This window comes from Pongo abelii, chromosome 16 (assembly GCF_028885655.2).
Source record: "Pongo abelii isolate AG06213 chromosome 16, NHGRI_mPonAbe1-v2.0_pri, whole genome shotgun sequence".
NCBI lineage: Eukaryota > Metazoa > Chordata > Mammalia > Primates > Hominidae > Pongo > Pongo abelii.
Window position 1 is genome coordinate 88,817,087 of NC_072001.2, and position 15,921 is coordinate 88,833,007.

A 15,921-nucleotide genomic window follows, 5' to 3' on the forward strand; every position below is an offset into this window, starting at 1 on the left:
ACTCGGGAGGTTGAGGCAGGAGAATTGCTTGAACCCGGGAGGCGGAGGTTGCACTGAGCCGAGATCGTGCCACTGCACTCCAGCCTGGCAACAGAGCGAGACTCCGTCTTAAAAAAAAAAAAAAAAAAAAGTCCTGCCCAGCTGCCAAGTGTCTTTCCTTTCACCACGAACTTGGAAGTGCACGGGTTTCTTTGCAGAGTCTTGTAGCCCTGGTGATAGCTGCCTCCCCGTGAGCCAGTAAAACACTGGTCTTTTTTTTCTCACTCGCTGCTCTTGGCTGTCACTGCTGCCCCGGCGGTCTCCTCCCCCACAGCAGCCATCCTGGCCTGGGTCCGCGGTGGCCCTCATCCACCCAGACACCCTCAGCAGGGCAAGAGGAGTGGCTCCCATGGCCTCCCTCCGCTCTCCACCGCAGTTGGTTCTGAGCCAGGGACAGTCTCTGTCTGGGAGGCAAGAAGAGCGAGAAGATTCCATTCTTCTCTTCCAGAACAGCAGAGACACAAAGCGCAGAGGGCCCCAAGAACACTAGACAGCCATTCAATAGGGGCTTAAGTCTCTGCCCACTCCTAACAGATGCTGCTGTGCCCAGAGCCTCTGCCACAGCACAGCCTTGACCGCCAAGTGGCTCCTATGAAAGTGGCCATTTTCCGTTTGAAGGTCCCTCATCCCCAGGGAAAGCCCGTGGCCTAGGGGCGGCCACCTGTGAACTAGCAGGAGATGCTCTCTCCAGCCACAGCCCTGCTGGAAAAGAAGTGGGAGTCGCTGATGCTGCAAGACAGAGATCTAAACCGAAGTGTGGGGAGAACACTAGGAGGCCCCGAAAACCAAAAGGCCAGGGAGGAGCTTGGGAGGAGAGGAGGCATGCAGCGTGCAAGCCTTGCCATTTCCTTGGAAGCAGCCACGGAAGCAGAGGCAGGCAAGCTGAGCTGCAGATTGTTAGACCTCAGACCTGGAACTCCCTGAACTCCCTGCCTGGGGGTGACAACCCCCTCATCCAGCCTCTGCACAGCAAGAAGTGCCTCCCCAAGCCCCCCACCTCCCCATCCCTGCCACAGTTCCTGTTCTTTGGAGTCTTCGGAGACTCCTTTGTCCTTAAAATTTGACTCTATTTCTTCAGGGGCACAGTGGCAGGGTCACCCAGAGGGTCCTGGAGCAGTCCAGTTCCAGCACCATCCTGCCACCCCTGTGGGTGTCCCCCCAGGCCAGAGAGGAGTCACAAATGGGAGGAAGTGGCGTTTGCCCTAAATGGGGAGGACGCGGGTCCCAGGGCCCCAGCAGCCTACCCGCTCCTCCCCAGTTTGGGGCCCTCCCTCGCTGCCTCCCCGCCCCTGCCCCCTCCGCCATCCCCAGCTGCCTTTGGTATCCAAGTGACAGCCCTGGCCCTTCCCACCCCCGCTAAGGCATCCTCCTTTCATATGGTAATGGCTTGCTCTACACAGCCCTAGTCCCACAGATGTGTGGGCTACCCCTCTCTCCCCATGCCTTTGGGAAACTTTCTTCTTCCTGGGAAACAGAATCTGGACCCTGCTGGGGATAAGGACCCCGGGGGCCTCAGTGGGAGAGTTGTGGGGAGGGGGTCATAACGGGGCTCCTTGGAATGGACCAGCTGGAAGCCAGCCTGCTTTTCTCTCCCTTCCTCCCTGGTCACCGCTTCCCTTTGAGCTGTCCCTGGACTTCCCACCCCACCCCCAGCTTCGGAGTTTGAGGTGGCGGTTGCCTGGACAACCTCGGTTCTTCTCTGCGGTCCAAAGGAGAGGGCTGCCGGGCAAGTGAACCAGGGCTGCCTGCCCTGAGGAGCCTGGAAGAGGGCCACACTGGGGTCCCCTCTATCGGGGAGGGCTATGGACAGGGGCTGAGGGGGCCCTGCGGAGGCCCCAGGATGGGCACAGACTCCAGGACTGCCGCTCGTAGCCGAGTGGCCGAGCTATTAAACCTCTGTCTCCATTTCCTCTTTCAGAAGGGTCTGCAGAGGTGGCGCGCACATTCGTCATGATGCTGAAGAGATGAGCAGAGTGCTTAGTCTGGGGCCCAGCACACTCATCTGGAAGCATGGAGCCGCGGGACAGCTGCCACGGACGGCAGTGGCCCTGGATTCATGTCCCGAGTCTGAAGAGAGCTCCTCCCTGGCCTTTTGGTTTTCGGGGCCTCCTAGTGTCCTCCCCACACGGTTTAGACCTCTGTCTTGCAGCATCAGCAACTCCCACTTCTTTTCCGGCAGGGCTGTGGCTGCAGACAGCATCTCCTGCTAGTTCACAGGTGGCCGCCCCTAGGCCACGGGCTTTCCCTGGGGATGAGGAACCTTCAAACGGAAAATGGCCACTTTCGTAGGAGTATTTCAGGTTACAGGGTCACCCCTTCCTGTCCCTACCTTAGACTCCCAACCCCATCGCTGCACCTGGCCTGGCCTCCTCTGGAAGGAACCTCAGATTTGGAGCCTCTGCCAGGGCAGGGAGCCTGTTGGAACCAGCCCAGGGCTAGCCGGCTCATTCCTGGAATTCCTACCTCCTCTCACTGCCCTGGGTTGGCACCAGGTGCTGAGTGGGCCTCAGGCCAACTGTGGGCATGGGCTCGATGCCGCTGCTTCCTCCTCCATATCAAGGCATCAGCCATATCTCGCCCCAAAAGGCAGAGAGGAAATCCAGCTAAGTCCCACACCCAGCTCTGTGCTGGCTTCTGAAGGGAAGACACAGCCACTCATCGGCACTTTTGGCTCATGTGTCCTCCCACAACAAATGCGAACAACCATGTACCTTTCACATGGCTTTATGTCTAGCTCTCAAATGGTATCACAAGTGTAACTGTTACAAAGTATATAATCTGGGGCATTATTTTCATGCTTCAGATATATTTAGGGCTAAAGGCTTAAGTTGTTCAACTTACAGAAAATGCCCACCATGTGACCTCATTAGCAAAGCCAGTACTTCTTGGCAAACTGATTGGCCAATTCAGAATTCAATTTCCATTAAAAGTTTGATTGCTTTTAAATTTAAATCAAAATGTTATTTAGTTGACAACTAAAAATGTTTAGTGACAACTATCTCACTTCTGAATTATGACTTAATAATAGGGAGGGAGGGAGGTAAGATGAATGAGTAGATGGGATGGATGGATGGATGGGTGGATGGATGGATGGATGGACAAGTGGATGGGTGGATGAATGAATGGTGGGTAGGTTGATGAGTGGGTTGCGTGGGCAGGTGGATGGGTGAGTGGATGGGTGGGTAGGTGGGTGGATGCATGGGTGGATGGACAGGCAGGTGAGCAGATGGACACACAAAGATATGGAATCTTGTCATGTGCTTGTCAATTGAATTCCAAAAGGCACTGCCCTGTTTAACAACCATATGCTTTGCAATCCACCTTTCCCTCGTGCTGCCCAACCTTAACACGTCCATTTGGTGCCCCAGATGTTTTTACACCCTGAGCAATGCACCATAATGAGTTTCAGGAGGGGCGAGAGATAACTTTCTTTTGTGAAATGAAAGAAGGGTGATTGAGGAAGAAAGGTGGGAAGCGGGGAACAGGCATGGGCAGAGGCACGGTTCTGGGAAAGTGCATCCCCAGATCCCAGAGGAGTTCCTCAGGACTCGCCCAGCCTGGGGCCCATCACAAAGCTCCTCTCTGTGGTGGAAGCCCTGTGTGCCAGACCACTTCCCCCCAAGGAAGGTGGGCCCTGCTGTCTTCCTGCTCTTTCTCCAGCACCACAAGCATTTGAAGCCCTGGCTTTTACCTGGGAAGAGAGAGAAACACCTCCTCACCCGCTAGCCCTGACTCCAGCTCAGACAAGCCTGGACAAACCCAGCTCATGCCTAGTGACATTCTAGGTCGCCTGGGGAAGATCTGCCAAGCCACGGCCTGACCCTCCGGGTTCAGCATGCGCTGAGCAAAGCACCCGACCAGAACACTCTTCTTTCAGTCATCACACTGAGGCTTGGACCTGGGGGTGACTGTCCCCACCAACAACACAGGAGATCAGTCCTCCTGGAGGTGATCAGCCTCCCGAAGAGAAAAGTCTGAAAATCAGGAAGTCACAGAAAGTTTTTAAGACTCTGCACACTTTCCAAGCAGAAGTTGAGGCCCTTTGAACCCTGTGATTGCAGTAACCATTTCTCCGGGGTGGCTCGTACAATTCCAGGCCATGGAAGGACAAAGCACTTGTGCCAACAGGAGGGACAACCCGCCTCTGTGAGGAACCTCCTGGTGGGCTCTGGGCTTCCTGGCAGCCACAGCTAAAAGGGAAACTTTTTGTTGTTGTTTATTGTTTTGAGACAGAGTCAAACTCTGTCACCCTGGCTGGAGGGGCAGTGGTGCAATCTCGGCTCACTACGACCTCTGCCTCCTGGGTTCAAGCGATTTTCCTGCCTCAGCCTCCTGAGTAGCTGGGGATACAAGCGCCTGCCACCGCGGGGGTTTCACCATGTTGGCCAGGCTGGTCTCGAACTCCTGACCTCCAGTGATCCACTTGCCTTAGCCTCCCAAACTGCTGGGATTACAGGTATGAGCCACCGTGCCCGGCCGGAAACATGTATTTTTATTGAAATTGCCTTCAACTCCCCAGAAAAGCTGGAATGCTTTCTTCTTTCTAGTTAATTTTCTCACACACACACACACACACACACACACACACACACACACACACACAACTTTACTCAAACTGGAAACGTATATGGGGCAAAAGAAATGGACATCATTGACGGAAATCTAGTAGCCTCTTTACCCAATTTAGTTCAATCCTTAAAACGGGCAATATGATCTGTTTTTTTCTTTGTTATGAATGAGGAAATGGAGTTACAGGAGCAGAGGGACCTTCCCAAGGAGGACCACCAAGTAGAAGAAAAGCTGCTGTTTGCACCCAGCTGGCTTGACTGCAGTGTGGCCCCTCACGCTGCACGGTGCAAACTGAGGACCCACGTCCTGAGGCTCAGCTGAGGGAGCCAAGCACATGGGCCGCAAAGGTCTGGCCTTGATCCCAGAGCACAGCTCACACTCCTGCTGGGAGGAGGAGACAGGCATGGCAGGGACCTTGCAGGCCTACAGGAAAGAGGCAGCCACAGCTGGCAACACCAGCTTGGAGGGCAGACTGGGAGCTGAAACCCATCCCCCGCCACCCCCCCGGCCACCTCTCTCAGGCAAATGTCACAGCTGCATTGAACAGTGCTGGCTTTTCGGTGTGGCTTCAACTCCCATTTAAAAAGTCTCACTATTTTCCATGGGAAGTGGGGAGATGGAGAGAGGGAGAGACAGGACCTGCTCCTCGACAGTCTTTGATGAAGCCCTAGTTAGGGTTGTACAGATGAGAGAAACAGAGTACCTCAATGTTCACTCTGCAGAGTGGACAGAAGCGGGGCCAGCTTCGAAAGCTTTGAGGAAGCTCACAGGAGCCAATGTGAAGAAAGTGCGGCCGTGGAGGAGTCATCCGTGGCACTCGCTCTCGGAGCCTGCATTTATGCTGAGTGCACGTGTCAGGATGAGACGGTGCCATCCTGTTCCCTCTGCGGTCCCGACGCTGGTGGAGCCACCACAGGGTGGGCTTGGCGGGATGTGTCTCTCTCGCTTCCATCTTCCCTGGTTCCCCGTCATCCCTGCAGGCTGAATGGGGAAGCTGTGATGAGTCTACCTGGAAATGGCTTTGGAGCCCTGGGTCCTGGCATGGAGCTGGTGCCCATCAATAGAATTAATCTATCGTGCAACCCAGGAGTGTCTGGAAGCTTCTCTGGGTACCAGAGCGATGCTGCTCGTCTCCTTTACCTGCAGAAAGGACAGGAAAGGAGTCCAGCCCTACTCAATTCAACTCAAAAAAGCCACTGCTCCCCTACTGCAAACCCTCAGGGGCCCGAGTGCCAGGTGCCAAACCCAGGCCAACCCCAGGGCCAGAGCAAGGCCCCTTGGGTTCAGGGGGCCTGGGCAGCTGGGGCCAGACACACAGAAACCACGAGAGCTTCTGCTGCCATGCTGAGCGTGTTTCCTCAGCTTTAAAATGGTGACCTCAACAGTGACCTGGGGCTAGGCAAGGTGGCTCTCACCTGTAATCCCAGCACTTTGGGAGGCCGAGGTGGGCGGATCACTTGATCACTAACCTCAGTCAGAGGTTAGTGAAAACAAAGGTGTCATTCTTCTCCCACCCAAGTGCATGGACCCCCTGAATTTGATCCCAAATCCCAAGTTAAGAAGCCTGCGGCCTATTCTAGGCTTTTCCTTGACCCTTAATGAGGCAGAGCCACATCCCAAAGCCCAACAAGGCAAGGGAAAATGCAGGACAATACTGTGCCCGTCCTGGGAAATTCACCCAAATCACCCTGGCTCCCTGGGCAGGGCCTGAACCTCTGCAGGTGCCATGGGCGGGCCAAGCTGCAGGTCAGGTAGGGCTGGGCCTGAGGGAAGAAGAGCAGCTGGGGGGCCGATCACCTTCATGGCCTCTTCAAGTTGGAAGAGACCATTCCCACCTCCTGAAGGAGACAGGCTGGGCAGATCCATCGGTGCTGGGCCTGGGGCCGGGGCTGGGACATGATGGATGGGGCATGCAAGTTTCTTACTCTGCGAAATATCCCCCCCAGTGATGATCCAGAAGAACCAAGGCTCTTTCCAAGCTGCGCTCATTACACAACTGCTTCTGAAGAGGTTGCTTCTATCCCCACTAATTCACAGCCTTCGGTGTTGAGCAAGGGATGGCTGCCACACACCCTTGGGGTGGATGACTCTGGGCTCATTCTTGTCAGTTCCTGACCAAAGATATGTCCTTTGAAGGCAGGGAGACCTGGCAGAGCAGCCAGGTGGAGGAGGCAGTTGGCTACCCTCTCCTTGCCCTTGGCAACCCGACAGTCCCCCCAGGCAGGCTCTCAGGATGCCAGAGCCTCCAAGATGGCCCGTTTTCTCTCCTGCATCGGGCACAACCCAGGAAAGCTCCACTGGCCATCTTGGGACCGAGGTTTCCAGGGAGACCTTGCCCCATCACTGATGGGGAAGGCGCCTTCTCCCTTCCCCAAGCCCCATCCCACACTCAGTCTGACCCCTGGGAGGCCAAGGAACATGGAGCTAGGCCTGCTGGGCAATGACTTGGTTTCAAATCCCAGTTCCACTGCTGCAATGTGGCGGCCATTCTCCCCCTGTAAAGGGCTATCTGGGCATTAGTCATGGTGTTTAGTGCTTTATAGAACTTGACCTCAACTCTTAACCCTGCTATCATTAAGCCTGTATCTGAGAATCAAGTGGTTTAACCAAGCTTGTACATACCTGAGAGCCACACATGAGAGAGCTTGAACCCAAACCCAGGTGGGCCTAGCTCCAAGTCCACATTCTGTCAGTTGCAACCGTGTTGCCTCCTCCTCCTCCTCCCAGCATGAGACCTTGGGCAAGTTACTGTGACCTCTGGACGCATTTCTTCATCAGCAAGAAGAGGACAAGAATGTCTACCTCCGGGGGTCATTGCGAGGGTTAAAGGAGGTAATTATGCGAAGCACTGGCCAGTGGGCAGCACACAGTCGGGGCTTGACAATTGCTTGACAAGAAGGGTTTGACAAGAGCCAGGATCTTGGCAGATGACGGCTCTGCATGCTCCCAGAGAAGCGGGAGGCAGGGCGGTGTGCCCAGGTTCCTTCCAACCCCTGACCCAGCATGTAGAGGAAGAGGCTGCTACCTGTCTAATATCTGTGCTCCCTTTGCTTGGCGTTGGAGTCCTGGAGTTTCCCCGGGGCACCTTCCAGTCCCGCCCGCAGTCAGGCGTGGATGTGACTGAGTTCCAGCTGTTGGGAAAATGCAGAAGTTATGGTGCAACTTCTGGGTCATGCCCTTAAAACAGGCTTGCCCATCACTTTCTCTCCTCCCCTTTCCACTGGCTGGAATGCAGATGGGATGGCTGGGGCTGGGATGGCCAGGGTGGACCAGGAAACCGCTGCCTTGCATGGAAGACAGCAGGGCAGGGAGAGAGGGGGTGGGAGTTGGAGAGAGAGGGGGAGAGAGTTGGAGCCCTGTGGGCCGCAGCCGGCTCACACTCACCCTGTGACTGCGTGACAGGGAACTTCACCTCTGCGCTGCTGTCTGGGCTGTACTCACAGGACTCTAGCTGGAGCCAACTCCTGGCTTTGGATGCCCAGAGTGAAGTGCTCAGGCCTGTGTGGAAGTGGTTCACCTGTGGTCCCCACCACTGCTACAGGAGCAGACAGTTCGAGGCAGAGTCCCAGGATGCCCCTCCCAGGACTGCGCCTCTGGGCAGGGGGAGGGACGAGGCCCTCTCTGCTCTTGGCCCATCTACACGCACCATACTTACCTCTGAGACACACCCACTCAAGATCATTCCATTTTGTAAGGAATGTGGCGTCATGCCCCTACGCCAGCATCGGCAGCACTTCTTACACTGTGAAGGCGCCATTTGGATTTTGTGGGCCAGCACACCACTGAGCACCACGGAAGCCACTGCTGAGAGCCACCATGCTGGGGCACCTCCAGGTTCCTGTTCACAGCACAGCCACCCCGCACGCAGGCTGCGCCACGGCATGACCTTCTCAGGCTGCCCGCTGTCTGAGGGGTGCCTGAAGGTGAGCTCACAAAACACAGAACACGATGTTTACCTGCGAGCATACTCTTGAGCTCATGAGGTTCATGGTGACTATGAAAACGCACGAGGAGGGTAGGTAGCCCAGGGCCCACGGTGCCATGAGCTGGCGCTGCGGCCGCGAAGCTGCCTCCTGGAGCCATTTCGCCCCTCTGAATGGCGCTCGGGTTATTTTCAGACAAAGGAGCATCAGCTGGAGGTTCTGCCTTTTCGAATGGATGGAATTACATTCCCAGCTTCTATTTACCAGAGTTTCCAGGAGAGAATCGCTCTCAGGAGGGGCAGACAGGATCAGGACTCTCCATGGAATCAACTTCATGGCTTCTAAAGCAACTTCAGGAGGCACAGGAATGGGGAGACCTCTTATCTGGGTGGGTTCCCCCTTCCCAGCTCATGAGAGGGGCAGATGCCAGCAGGCAGGCCTTGAGCCTTGGCTGGTGAGACAGGACCGAAGTCAGCCACCAGCAATGTCTCCAAGACTGATCCCAGCACAACAAGACAGGCAAAGAATTTTCTCAACTCTTTTTATTAAGTTAGAAAACTGATAAAAGCAACACAACTTTCGGGGAAAGCACCATGGCACGTCCTTTGTGCTATGTGGTAAGTGTGCTTTATCTCAGTGAAGCAACCCCACCGGTCCAGGCGCCCTCCCTGCAGTCCCCGCAGCTGGGCTCCTGAGTGCGCCAGCAGAGCCATCCCCTGGGACCACAGCCAAGTGCCTTCGGGCAGCCGGCCTGACACAGGCGGGGCCTGCTGGGTCTATAGGGCCCAAGGAGCCCCATGCAGCCAGTGCCCCATGGCGGGCACGCATCAGTGGGTAAACCCTGCCCAAAGGTCCCACCCCCAAGAGGCCTCCAGGACCCGCACCAAGGCATGGGGAACACTCGGGGCTGCTTAAGTAACTGGTATGTGGCACAGCCCCCTCCGCGGCCCTAATCTTGAGCAAGCCAAACAGTGTTCACACTGCAGGTGCCTGGGAAGCCACAAGTTTGGACACCCTGCCCAGCCCCTGTCAGGGCACCAACACCCCTCCCTCTAAAATGGCGGCTTGGGAGTGAGCAAGAGGCATTACGATGGTCACTGACAGGTGCCAACCTCTCCATAGCCCAGGTGTCAGGGAGGTGCTGATGAGGGACCCCAGTGACTCAGGAGGTGACAGCAATGAACAAATGTTCAGCAGTTCTCTCGGGGCCATTCTTATCTTGGAGCTCAGGGAGCAAATGGGGGCCAAGACGCAAGATGGTGAGGACCCCGTCAGTCCTCCACACTGAGATGGATGCGGCCCTGGTGGGGTCTGCAGGGGACACCCTGGGGTCCCTCTACTGTCTCCAGCTCACAGCTGCTCCTTGTCTTGGAGGGCAGTGCGGTCTCCTGGGGAGAAGCCCCCAGTGCTGTTGGCAGGTGTGTGACATGGGGGTCACTGCTGCCTCTCAGGGTGGGCTCTGAGGAGGGGAGGGGAGGGGTGACCCCCAGGGCACTTGGAGCCTTGAGTTTGCTGCAGGCCCAGCTCCACTGAGTGGCCACTAGCAACTGTGTCTCCACTGGACCACAGCACTGAGCAAGGCCCTGAGTAGGTGGGCTGGGACTTACAGATTTGTGAAAGGGGCCCACAAACCTTGGAGGTCTGGGTGTCCTTTGCTAATAAGGCCTCATGGATGTCACTGAGGCCCCCCTGCAGTTTCTGCACCTTATAAAATCTGTCCTGGTCACCTTTCTGGTCTCAACCCCTGGGAACCTGGTTTCCCAGACCTGGGACACCATCTATAGATGGCAGTAGAGCCCCAGCAGGGCGGGCCAGGAGGGAAAGGATGTGTGGCAGTGCTGCAGCCCCGAAGCCCACCGGGGGCTCCTCCCTGCCCCTGCCTGCCCGGCCCCAGTCCAGGACCTGCCAAACAGGTGATCTCAAGGCTCTGCAAGTGTCCTTCTTCCCGACGCCAGGGTCAGTCCTGGTGGCAGTCCATGCCCCTCTGGGTGTGTCTTCCCACAAACCACTGCAAAGCTGAAGAGGCCCCCGGGGGCACAGATGCAAGAAATGCTTCTCTTCTCTTGCCTAAAGCTCAGAACAGCCCAAGGCTGCTGCTCCCCAGAGCTGGCGGGGCCCCTTCCACCTCTCGGAGTGCTGGCCCAGGGCCGGCTTAGCTCCCGCTGTGGCAGACAAGCCAAGGCCACGCTGTGACACTGAAGGCCGCGGTCTGTGGAGGGAGGAGAGGAAGAAAAAATCAATCAGTGGCCACATTGTTCTGTTCTGACCTGATCTGGAACAAAATGACAATGACACGGCTGCCCATGAGGCTCGGGCGTGAGAACGCCGGATCCACCATTCGCCGGCAGCGCAGTCTGGTGATTCAGGCACCCCAGACCTGCTTTCCCCACTGAGTGTGGCAGATGACTCAGGTGTCAACTTGATTGGATTCGGGGATACCCAGATGCCCGGGGACACATTACGTATTCTCAGTGCTGGAAGGGAAACCCAGGCAGCTTGGTACTTGATTCGAATGGCCGGGCCGCCCCAGTGAGTCTGTGCTTCCAGAGGCGACCAGCCTGAGAGCTGTGGCGCGGGTAGGGAAGATCTGCCCTTAGTGCGGGCGAGCACCATCGGACGGGCGGGGGCCCTGGTGGAATAAAAAGCTAAGGAAACGGGAACTCAGGTTTCTTTCTTCTGGAGCTAGGTTGCTCTTTTCCTGCCACCGGGCATCAGAGCTCCAGGTTCTCTGGCCTCTGGGACTTGCTGCCCACCACCCCACCCCCACCCCAGGCTCTTGGTTCTTTGTCCTTGGGCTGAGGTCTGTCCCCGGCTCTCCTGGTTCTGCAGCTTGCAGCCTATCATGGGACTTCTCAGCCTCTATCACCAAGTGAGCCAATTCCCCTAACAGAATAAGTTCCCTCTCACATACCACTCCGAGGCCCTGAAAGGAAAAAGGTGAGCCCTCTCGCACAGCGGGGCACAGGCAGGCGGAGCGCTCTAGCAGCCCTGCGTGTTCATCCACTCCACGAGGCAAGGAGCCTCAGCAAAGCAGTGATTAATGGTGGCGCTGTCCGGGGTTTTCGGCTTTGGTTGTATTTAAGCTGTACGTGTTAGTTTTAATTGTGTGAGAACAAGAACATAAGGGGCTTTCTAGTTGTATGCTTGTGTGTATTAAGTAACGTTAGTAACATTTCAATTAAACACTGAAGCCAGCACTGAGGCTCCACGGGACTGTCCCCTTTAAGTGGGGTCACCTCTCCATCCCGCACAGTGCTGGGCCCTCTGCTCTCTGAAGGCTGCTTTGCAGGAATTCTGCCCTCCCCACGTGGGCAAGTTGTTTCCAGATACAGAGGCTGGGTTGGGCGACTGAGAAGGCCCCCAAATCCCTTCAAACTCCTCACAAGTGAGAAGCTGGGGTCACAGGGGCCCTAACCATCCTGAGATGCTCTAAGACGGCAAACCTGAACCTCTGGGGCCTGGTTGCCAGGTCTAGGCCCCGTCCCAGCACGCCACATGCTGACATGTGGTCCCTTCAGGGCAAGGCCTCACTGCTACCTGGAACTAAACAGCCACGCTACCTACCTGGGGGTGTCCCCCAAGGCACCCTGAGTTGCTGAGAGGAATACAGATGACAGCTAAAGGCACAGGGGTTGGGGAGCCTTGGGGCCAGGCTCCTGTGTTCCCTCTCAGGCTGGGTCCCTTTAATTTTTGGCAGGTGCTCCCTGGGGCCTGGCTCCCTCATCTGTGAAATGGGCTAATCCTCCAGCTTGCAGAGTGGACAAGGGTCAGCGGCCACCCTGCACTTCCTGTGTGCAGCAGGCCTTGGCCAACGTGTATCCTGTGGGTTGTTGGTGTAGGGCCTGCCCCGCTAGACTCAGCCTGCCCCATTGAGGGTGGGATGGTGCTCTATCTCCCAGCCTGGCACAGGAACAAATGACTGCTGATGCCTGGATGGATGGACTCCATCCTGGGCACTCGCTTAGCCAGGCCCAACCCTCCAGGCTAGCAGAAACCCTCAGGCGTGTGCTCTGGGATTTCCCATCTGTAGCAACTTCTTTTAAGACAGGAGAGAATGTGCTGCACTGTCCCTCCTGCAGCAATGACGGAGCCCACAGTGGATTAATGAGCTCGGCCCTTCCCAGAGCCAGGACTGGAGCCCTGCCCTGCACCCCAGTGGCTAGGCCCAGCAATGCCCGTGAAGAGAAGACAAGCTGTCGGCAGCTGGATGCCTGCCTTGCATTAGGCAGCCCCCCATGCTGGAGGCGGGTGGGAAAGAAGGGTTGGGGGTCTGCGCCTTAAAGGGCCTGGAGTAGGGGGTGCCCAGGGGAAAGAAAGAGAGAAAAGGAGAGAATGTTCACAGCAAGATCACCCTTAGTGGGTAACTGGGGGCCTCCTGCAGCCGCTGGCTGCTATCCCCAGGCTGTGGATCCAACCGCAACACTGGAGCAAGGGGCTGCCCTGGAGGTCGCTCAGGTTCCAGCTCAGCAATTCCCCGCTGCTTTTGGGCGGCTGCTGGCCAAGCCTGTGCTCTGTGCCAGGGGCACAGACGTGAGGATGCCCATGGCCAGCTCCCCAGAGGCGCCTGCAGGCAGGCAGCACACTCAAGGCTCAAGTCCTGCTCCAGCCCTGACTCGCCGTTCATGTGATGCAACTGTCTCACCTCTCAGAGTCCTAGTGGGCGCCCTCCAACAGCAGGACCTATGACAAACAGCTCTGGAGAATGACAGGGGACTCGATGCAGATGCTCACACCTATGAAGAGCTCCAACAGGTGGCCAGGACGGGGGAAAAAATGCTTGTGGACAAACAGGGGTGATGATCTGGGGTGCAGAGGCCACAGTGTGGAGGGGACCTCCTGGTGGCTCTTGCAGGATGGATGGAAAGGGGCCTCCAGGGACAGGGGCAGTTGGGCCCAGCATGGAGGCAGGAGACTCAGCCATGCTCTTGGGGACTAGCGAGAACTGGACTTCTCACCAGCACCCCTGGCCTGATCCCCGCTGCTGCCTGGGAGAGCAGGGTGGGAAGCCATCTCGGGCCCAGGCACTGCCAGAGGACACTCTAGGTGGCCGATGCACTGGTTGGGGCTGCGGGCAGCCAAGTTCAGTGGGAAGTGCCATGGTCACCAGGGGCACCCACCGCGGAGGAGGTGGCAGGAGTGCTTTGTTTCCACCCTTCCTGGCCCCATCCTTGTCAAGGGCACCCCACCCAGCTCCCCGTGAGCCTTGTCTGGTTCCAGGGCTGGGCCCCTGCCACTCAGAGCCACAGCACAGGCCCCGGTCTGTGGCTGCCTGAGTTGGGGGCTCTCCTCTGGCTCAGCCCTGACAGCTCCACAGTGGCCGCCTGAGCAGCGAGAGCTCCGCTTGCAACCACTGTGGCTCCATTTCCTGGGGACCCGGGGAAGGCCAGGCATGCCCGGGCATCGGCTTCTGGGCTGCAGGCCCTTCTATGGAGAGCCTGGCTCACTCCCCGCCTTTGAAGAGAACTTAGACACTGAGCTGTCCAGGCAGAAGCTGGACAGGAGGAGCTTTGCAGAGCACGGGAACAACCCAGGGTCATAGTGACGGGACAGAAGCCACAGGACTGGGGCGGCCTCAGGCGGAGGAGGGGCTGCGCGGAGGGTCTCTGGATGGCTGCCAGGCCCATGAGAAGGAAGCAGCTGGAACGCAGGGCAATGGCAGAAGCTTAAGAGCAACCCGGACTCAGCGCAGCAGCCGAGGAAGCACATAGCCCAGAACGCCTTGGGGACATGGCTTTGGGATGACAGGGTCTGGAAGTAGCTTCCCCATCAGATCTGGGACTGGCTCAGTCTTGTGTGTCCGCTTCCTCATCCCTAAATGGAGCTGATGACAGCAATCCCATTACAGACTGAGGAGAACTCCAGTGGGTACAGGGCAAGTGCCTGCCGAGGAACAGCAGTCATGGGTGGACAGGCCTTTCAGAGGGAGAGGCTAAGCAGGGACATCTAGAGGCCCTTGCAGCCCACAGCACCCCAAAACCATCATCATCAGCATCTGCCTGTCCTCCATCGCTACCCTTTTAAAGCTGCTTCTGAAACTGGCAATCATTTGATCTCTATCTATTCAAGTGCTATGAGTAATACGATTTCCACTCCCGTTGTCCAGATGGGGAAGCTGAGCCTCAGGGGAATCAAGTAGCCAGTCCAGGGTGAAGCAGCCAAAAAGTCACAGCCAAGACACCATGCATGCTCCCCTTCCAGGGTCCCAGGGATCAGAGCAATTCCTGGGAGAGTACATGGTTCACCAGGTCCAGCTGACAGGGCAGGGACAGGTGAGACAGAGCCTCCGATCTGGAGGGTAGGCAGGGGGCAGCCTCTGGTCTGGAGGCTCAGACCAGAGATGGTCTTAGCTGCCTGAGGCCAGCAGCATGGGCCCCCTCACCCTGCCCAGTCCAGCTGGCCTGGGGTGGGAGGGGCCTCCATTTCCCACAGGTGACATTCCCCAGGTTTCTAAATGACCTAGAGGATAGCAACAGGGAATTAATGAGGAAATGCCAGTATCCTCTTGGAATCTCACTTCTCAGTGAATCAAGAAATTTGGCAGGTCTGATTTTTCTCCAAAGAGAGCAGATTAAAAAAAAAGAAGACGACCAGGTGCAGTGGCTCACACCTGTAATCCCAGCACTTTGGAAGGCCAAGGCGGGTGGATCACCTGAGGTCAGGAGTTTGAGACCAGCCTGGCCAACACGGTGAAACCCCATCTTTATACAAATATAAAAGTTAGCTGGGCGTGGTGGCAGGCACCTGTAATCCCAGCTACTCAGGAGGCTGAGGCAGGAGAATCACTTGAACCCAGGAGGCAGAGGTTGCAGTGAGCTGAGATCGCGCCATTACACTCCAGCCTGGGGGAGAAGAGCGAGACTCTGTCTCAAAAAAAAAAAAAAAAAAAAAAAGAAGAAAACAGAAAAGCTGTAAAAGAAAAAAGCGAGCCAGATGCGGTGGCATACACCTGTAATCCCAGCTACTCAAGAGCCTGAGGAACGAGAATTGCTTGAACCTGGGAGGCAGAGGTTGCAGTAAGCCGAGATCATATCCTGCACTCCAGCCTGGGTGACAGAGCGAGACTGTCTCAAAAAAAAAAAGAAAAAAAAGAAAAGCGGTGTTCCTATTCAGGCTGGCCTCTGTGAGCCCAAACACCCTGTGTTCACCAATTTGATGCTTATGCTTGGGCCCTCCTTGCCTGCCACCATGTCCCTTTAAGGGACTCGAAGGCTTGGCTGGGTCTGAGTTAGAGGCTGAGTCATCAGCTTCCATTGAGAAGCAATCCCAGCTAAGAATGACTGCCTTCACTGGGTAGAGCTTTCAGCATTTGTATCAGCAGCTGCTGGCTCACTGAGGAAATTAATTTTTCAGCTCGAGCCAGCTCCTGACAGGGTTCCTATGATCTGAAGCT

The 15,921-nt window shown here is 56.6% G+C and overlaps 1 protein-coding gene across 2 annotated transcripts in view; it reads right to left on the reverse strand.

The window, feature by feature from the left end:
- Positions 1 to 9,058: 9,058 nt before the first annotated feature.
- KLHL25 (kelch like family member 25) overlaps positions 9,059 to 15,921 on the reverse strand; it is a 38,113-nt gene continuing 31,250 nt past the window's right edge. For both annotated transcript variants that reach the window (XM_024232943.3, XM_003778506.5), the window contains one exon: positions 9,059 to 10,740. The gene's annotated coding sequence lies outside the window, so the exon portion shown is untranslated. The remainder of the gene's footprint in view (positions 10,741 to 15,921) is intronic.